Genomic DNA, 6,607 nt, shown 5'->3' on the forward strand with positions numbered 1-6,607 from the left:
TGTGTTTTATCATCTGAGTCAGCACTATTACGTGATCCAATTCTGTGAATAGAAACAGGATTCACTTGTGGACTTAGCACTGGAGGTTGGTCATTAGTGTTAAGATTTGGATTTGAATTGTGAGTTTTTAAATTATTGTCCCGACTTGTAGTGTTCATGGGGAAAAAATGCCTATATTTTTGATGGTGGGGCTGGATTCGTCAGCATGCACCTTTGTCTGGATTTTCATTGGATAGATTTCCTTATTATCCATACTGGTTTTAGCCTCACTATTTCTACAGTTTCTATTTCCTAAACACCAGCCAATACTTAATGCTCACAATAACAATATTAGCCAACACAGAAATTCCACAAACGATGATGGATGGAGACCATTCAGGAGAGGCAATTATTGGAGTATAAATTTTGTTTGAAATATAGACCACAACAATCCAACAGCAATGATTTTCCCTACCGCCAAACCAATTGGTTTAGAACAAGGCGGAATAATCCACTTGACTAATGCAGAACCAATGTGTTTGAAACAAGATGGCAAAATCCACAGAAGCCATCCAATGGTCTCCAGAGGAAATTTCCAATAAAAAATTTCACTTACAGTTATTGAGGGTCCAGGTTCAGCTTGTTCATGAGTCATCTGTTGGGTCCCATTTACTCCTTTATTGGTTATTTGTGTATCCTCAAAGAGCTCCCAGAATGAGAAATTAATTCCCATCTCCTTATCCCCTTGTGGCAGGGAGATCTTGGTAATATTTATCCACTGCAAATAATCCACACAGACAGGAGGGTAAAGGGGTAAAAAGGTTGGGAGCAAAGAGTCCTTTGTCAGCCTACTACCAGCTCCAAAAACCACCTGGTGCCATCCAGTAAACTCTGACAAAAGACCCTGAACACTTCGCTTCTGAACTATTCAGCTCCCCAGAGCACTTCCATCTGGAAGGTCAAGGTGGGACAACAGGCAAAGAATAATCTTCTGGAAATGTTTTCATATACAACACCTGGTCATATCTGCAATTAAATAAATTAGCACAGGGGATGAAGAGATAGCATGGAGGTAAGGCATTTGCCTTGCATGCAGATGGTCGGTGGTTCAAATCCCAGCATCCCATATGGTCCCCGGAGCCTGCCAGGAGGGATTTCTGAGCATAGAGCCAGGAGTAACCCCTGAGCACTACGAGTGTGACACAAAATAATTAAATAAGGGCCCGGAGAGATAGCACAGCGGTGCTTGCCTTGCAAGCAGCCAATCCAGGACCAAAGGTGGTTGGTTCGAATCCCGGTGTCCCATATGGTCCCCCGAGCCTGCCAGGAGCTATTTCTGAGCAGACAGCCAGGAGTAACCCCTGAGCAATGCCGGGTATAACACAAAAACAAAAACAAAAATTTAAATAAAAACAAATAAATAAATTAGCACAAAATACTGTTGTTCCTCAAGGCCAGCACTTCAGTTTCAAAGGCAAGATAGCTTATAAAAGAGTGCATTGTTCTTCAAGATCATGCCAGCTTTGACTGTAACTTAGTTTATCTAAGAATACTTGCTTGCATGCTATAGCTAGCTTGATCCAAATACGTTAGACAACTTCTTTGAATTCTCTCTAGGAAAGTAGATGCATAGACAGCACAGTAAGAAATTTGAAAAAACCGGGCTCGGAAAATAGCACAGCGGTGTTTGCCTTGCAAGCAGCTGATCCAGGACCAAAGGTGGTTGGTTCGAATCCCGGTGTCCCACATGGTCCCCCATGCCTGCCAGGAGCTATTTCTGAGCAGATAGCCAGGAGTAACCCCTGAGCATCGCCGGGTGTGGCCCAAAAACAAAAAAAAAACAAAAAAAAAGAAATTTGAAAAACCACACAAGGTTATGTGGGGGAACCAATGCCCTGCTTTAAAGTGAAGAATTGGTGTGTATATGGGGGAATATTGGCCAGTCACAGATTTTTATGGTATGAAAAAGAATGCTCACATTTTGTTTTTTTTACAAAGTACAGTGCTCACTTCGGCAGCACATATACTAAAATTAGAACAATACAGAGATTAGATGGCTCTTGTGCAAGGATGACACACCAATTCGAGAAGTGTTCCATATTAAAAACAAAAACAACAAAGTACAACATATCTCTCTTGTTAACAGAAGCTTTATCAGTAACTATTGTTTGATCTTCAAAACAATTCACATGGCTCTAGGTGGTTTGCAGACCTTTAAATACATACATTTCAATTAAGAGTCCAGAGGATAAAGAGAAGGTGAATTTTAACATCTCAAAGCAGTTCCTCTCTGACTAGGACATAGGTGTCAATTCTGATGTTGATTAAGGGATTCAGCAAGAAATCAAACTTTTCATCAAATTTCCTATTTCTGAGGGAACAGATTTTGGGATGTAGGGGCTATATCACAAATAACTAACTTCCTAAGGTCTGGCTTTTGGAAGGGGCAATGAAAGAGACAACTTATATGAAAGAGATGCAAAGCTATACCTGGCAAAGTTTTCTTAATAGCCCATTGCTACTTCCAGGTTGACAAAGGACTCTCTGCTCCCAACCTTTTTACCCCTTTACCTTCCTGTTTGTGTGGATTATTTGCTATGGACAAATATTACCAAGATCTCCTCCCACAAAGAGATAAGGGAATGGGAATCAACTTCTCATTCTGGGAGCTCTTTGAGGATACACAAATAACCAATAAAGGAGTAAACAGGACCCAACAATCAAGTTTACTACTGCCACAGTTTAATGAAAGTTAAAATCAGAAGGCCCGCTGGGCTCACAAGCACAGATGGCAGAGAAAGGACCTCAAAGAGAGGTTGCTTTCTTTAAAAGTGAGGGTGGTATTTCTCAAGCTTAGTAATAGTTGCAAACATTTGTTTGGTCTAATAAAAATCTTCCTGATGCTGTGCTAAGCATGCATATAGTTAGCAAGGCATTTGCCTTGCATGCAGCCGATTCAGGACTGATTGTGGTTCAAATCCCAGCACCTCATATGGTCCCCCAAGCCAGGAGCAATTTCTGAGCACATAGCCAGGAGTAACCCCTTATCATCACCGAATGTGTCCCCCGCAAATGTGAAGTCCTTAAGAATTGAAAACAGGAGCTGGAGAGATTGTACAGAAAGTTGGGTGTTTGCATTACACATGGCAGACCTAGATAAGACTCCCTCAACCCATATAATCCTCCAGGCACTGCCAGGACCAATCCTGAATGCACAGCCAGGAATTATTCCTAATGTGGCCCCCAAACAAAATAACAACAACAAACATTGAAAACAGCCAATGAGTGACTAAAATCCAAGTATAGTCAGGTTTGTAATCACAGTTTTTAAATAAAGATATTATTAAAAGAGAAAAAAAGAAAATAGCCCATGCTTTTATCTTACCAAATGGTCTAGAAGATAAAAGACACTTTCTTTTTACTTACTTTTTTATTGAATCACTATGAATTATAAAGTACAAAGATGTTTGTGATTAAGTTCCAGGTATACAATTTTCTAACATCACTTTGTTCACCAATGTCCATTTCCCTCCATCAATGTCCCCTGTTTCCCTTCCACTATCCAGCATCACATAAGTCTCCTGGAGACATACACTACTGGTATCATATTTCCCCATAGCAATATTTCTAGTGTTCACTTTCTTGACTTATCCCCCACCCACTCCAGTGGGGATTTTCCTACTGAAGACCATCTTTAAAATATAGGTTCTCGAATTTGCATAACATCATTATGTAGGGACATGCTAATCTTCTGAGTTTTGTTTCAATTTTAGAATATGTGCTGCCAAAGCAATCACCAAGAGACAATTTCTAATGGAGAAACAGATTGGAGAGAAGAAGTATTTAGTTTGCTGAAAGCTCTTGTGAAATCCTATGCCTGACCTTTGAAGACTGGACGAATATCTATGGGGTCAGGTTTTCAGGGGGTATTCAAACTCTAAATTGGATACTGCTCACCAGTAACCTTGGAGCTTATCTAACTGGCCCAAGTGATTTTTTAAAAATTTTATTTTTATTTTTTACAAGTTTTTTATAGTTGTATTTCAGTAACATAGTGACAGTGAATTAGGGACATTTCCACCACCAATGTTGACCTTTCTCCATTATAGTTGCCCTAGTGATTTTTAAAATTCTCCATCTAGGGGCCAGAAGATCATACCTCTCTGTATGGTAAGGTGCTTGTGTTGCACACAGCCAACCTGGGTTAGATCCCCAGCACCCCATATGGTCCCCCAAACCTGCTAGAAATGATCCCCCAAAATAGTCAGGAGTAATCCCTAAACACCTCCAGACTAATTGAAGGATATTTACTTTGCACATGGTCAATTTTGTTCAATCCCTGGCACCCAATATGGTCCCACGAGTCCCATCTGGAGTGAATCCAGAGTGCAGAGCCAGGCTGGACAGGGTTGTGATTGGTTGGACAGAGACCATGCTAGGGCGGGTCCCAACCTGGATCTGGTCCCAGAAGGGCAGCGCTGTTAAAATCCCAGATCCACCCTGCACATCCATCACCAGGTTCTGCATCGCCTCCATCATGGGTCTGGAGCTCTACCTGGACCTGATTTCCCAGCCATGCCGCGTCGTCTACATCTTTGCCAAGAAGAACCACATCCCCTTCGAGCTACGCCATGTGGACCTACTGAAAGGTGGGACCCTATTAGCTCCCCTCCTGGGAAGTCAAAACTCTGCTCCAAGAACAGGAGCCTCCCCCAAACACTGCAGCTCACAACTGAGCACAAACCTTCCTCTGGGTGTCCTTTGATAAGCAATAGGACTTCCTAAACTTTTGTTTTCTCTCTAAAAATGAACAAAATGTCACTCAGTGGTGTGTGTGTGTGTGTGTGTGTGTGTGTGTGTGTGTGTGTGTATGACAGAGAGCAGGGGAGGGGTTTGATAGGAGGCTGAGGTGGAGAAGATTTTGTGAGGGCTAGAGATCAAAGGGTTTGAGTGGTTACTTGGCAACTGGGAGGCCCGGGTTCCATCTCAGTCACCCTGGTTCTTCAACACCTCTGGGAGTGAATTCCCCCTTCCCTAAACCTTTTCTCATCTCTTATCATGGACAATCACCTGAAAACCACTGTGTGACTCAAACTACAGAAATACACACACACACACACACACACACACACACACACACACACACACACACACACTTGGAGCCAAGACACATTGTTGTGGAAATGATAGAACCTGGGGCCGGAGAGATAGCACAGCGGTGTTTGCCTTGCAAGCAGCCGATGCAGGGCCCAAGGTGGTTGGTTCAAATCCCAGCGTCCCGTATGCTGCCCCGTGCCTGCCAGGAGCTATTTCTGAGCAGATAGTCAGGAGTAACCCCTGAGCGACCATGCCAGTTCCAGCTAAATGAAAATAACTTCTCTTCAATCATCTGCAGCAGCTCCATCATAACTCAAAAGGGTGGCAGGAGGCCACCCCTGAACTCAGGCAGGCTGGGGAGGGAGCAGGAGGCCAGCTGAACCTGGGTATCTTTACTCTGACAACTCAGTAGGTGTGGCTCTGTCTATAGGTCTCTGATTTCCTCCTTAGGAGAGACCATTAACAAGGACTTTGCACAAATGAGCAGCCTGCAGAGGGTTCCTGTCCTCAAAGATGGTGACTTTGTCTTGAGTGAAAGGTACTTAATTACCACTCTTGTGCCTCTGGCCAACCCTCCCCCCACCACTGCATCTTTGGCCCAGAGTTGAGGTTCTTCAGTGCCAAACAGAAGCTCTACCCTGTGCCTGTGGGGACACAGAAATATGGTGATTCAGGGAGGCACAGTGGGGAGAGGGAGGAGGTGGTGCCCAGGGAGCTTGGGGTAGAGGTGAAGAAATGCAGCGAAACTCCAGAGCTCCTGTGGGGCTGGGAGCATCTGGAGGTGTGAGCTTCTGATCCTGATGTACTCCACAGCGTGGCCATCCTGTTCTACATGATCTTTAAATATAAAACAGACAGTCACTGGTATCCATCTGATCCTCACATCCGAGCCCGCATCCATGAGTACCTGGGCTGGCATGGAGACCTCGTTCGGGGCACTTTAGGTGTGCCAATTTTGGTAAAGGTGAGAAGCACTATCAGATTGTGGCTCAGGTCATGAATGATTGTAGAGACCATGACCAGAGCCCCACTTTTGTTCCTTCAGGTGATTGCTCCCATCTGTGGGATCCAAGTACCAGAGGAGAAAGTGGAACGCAACAAAGATCTCATAGAGAAGACATTGCATAAGATGGAGGAATACTTCCTGGGCAACAAGCCTTTTCTTGCTGGCCAGGAGATGACTATTGCTGACCTAGTGGCGCTAGGGGAAGTGATGCAGGTATGAATTGGCCCTAAACAGCCAAGCTCCCCTATTGCTACCCTCTGTTAGAAACCCTGAGAAAGCAGCACTTTGTCTAGATGAGAACAAGTTTCTCACTGAATAGTGCTGAGGAGCTGACCCCATGCTTCTCTCTTGAGATGGTGCTCTTGGGTCCTGCCATGAAGCTGGTGACTCAAAACTCTCAGGAACTTGGGGAAATGGCCTGGTGCTGTCAGGGCCCTTGTAATCGAGCATTGAGAACTTTTTTTTTTTTAAATTCTTGTTCCTGTAGGCCTTGGGTGCTGGCTGTGACCTGTTTGTGGGACATAA

The 6,607-nt window shown here is 44.0% G+C and overlaps 2 non-coding genes across 2 annotated transcripts; one reads left to right on the forward strand and one right to left on the reverse strand.

Annotated features, from left to right (window-relative positions):
- Window positions 1-1,981: 1,981 nt before the first annotated feature.
- LOC125995464 (U6 spliceosomal RNA) lies at window positions 1,982-2,084 on the forward strand. Its single transcript, XR_007490986.1, has one exon. It is a non-coding gene; the product is annotated as a U6 spliceosomal RNA (small nuclear RNA).
- A 1,590-nt stretch (window positions 2,085-3,674) lies between these two features.
- On the reverse strand, window positions 3,675-3,776 carry LOC125995492 (U6 spliceosomal RNA). Its single transcript, XR_007491007.1, has one exon. It is a non-coding gene; the product is annotated as a U6 spliceosomal RNA (small nuclear RNA).
- Window positions 3,777-6,607: the final 2,831 nt, after the last annotated feature.

This window comes from Suncus etruscus, chromosome 17 (genome assembly GCF_024139225.1).
Source record: "Suncus etruscus isolate mSunEtr1 chromosome 17, mSunEtr1.pri.cur, whole genome shotgun sequence".
In the NCBI taxonomy this organism is placed as follows: domain Eukaryota; kingdom Metazoa; phylum Chordata; class Mammalia; order Eulipotyphla; family Soricidae; genus Suncus; species Suncus etruscus.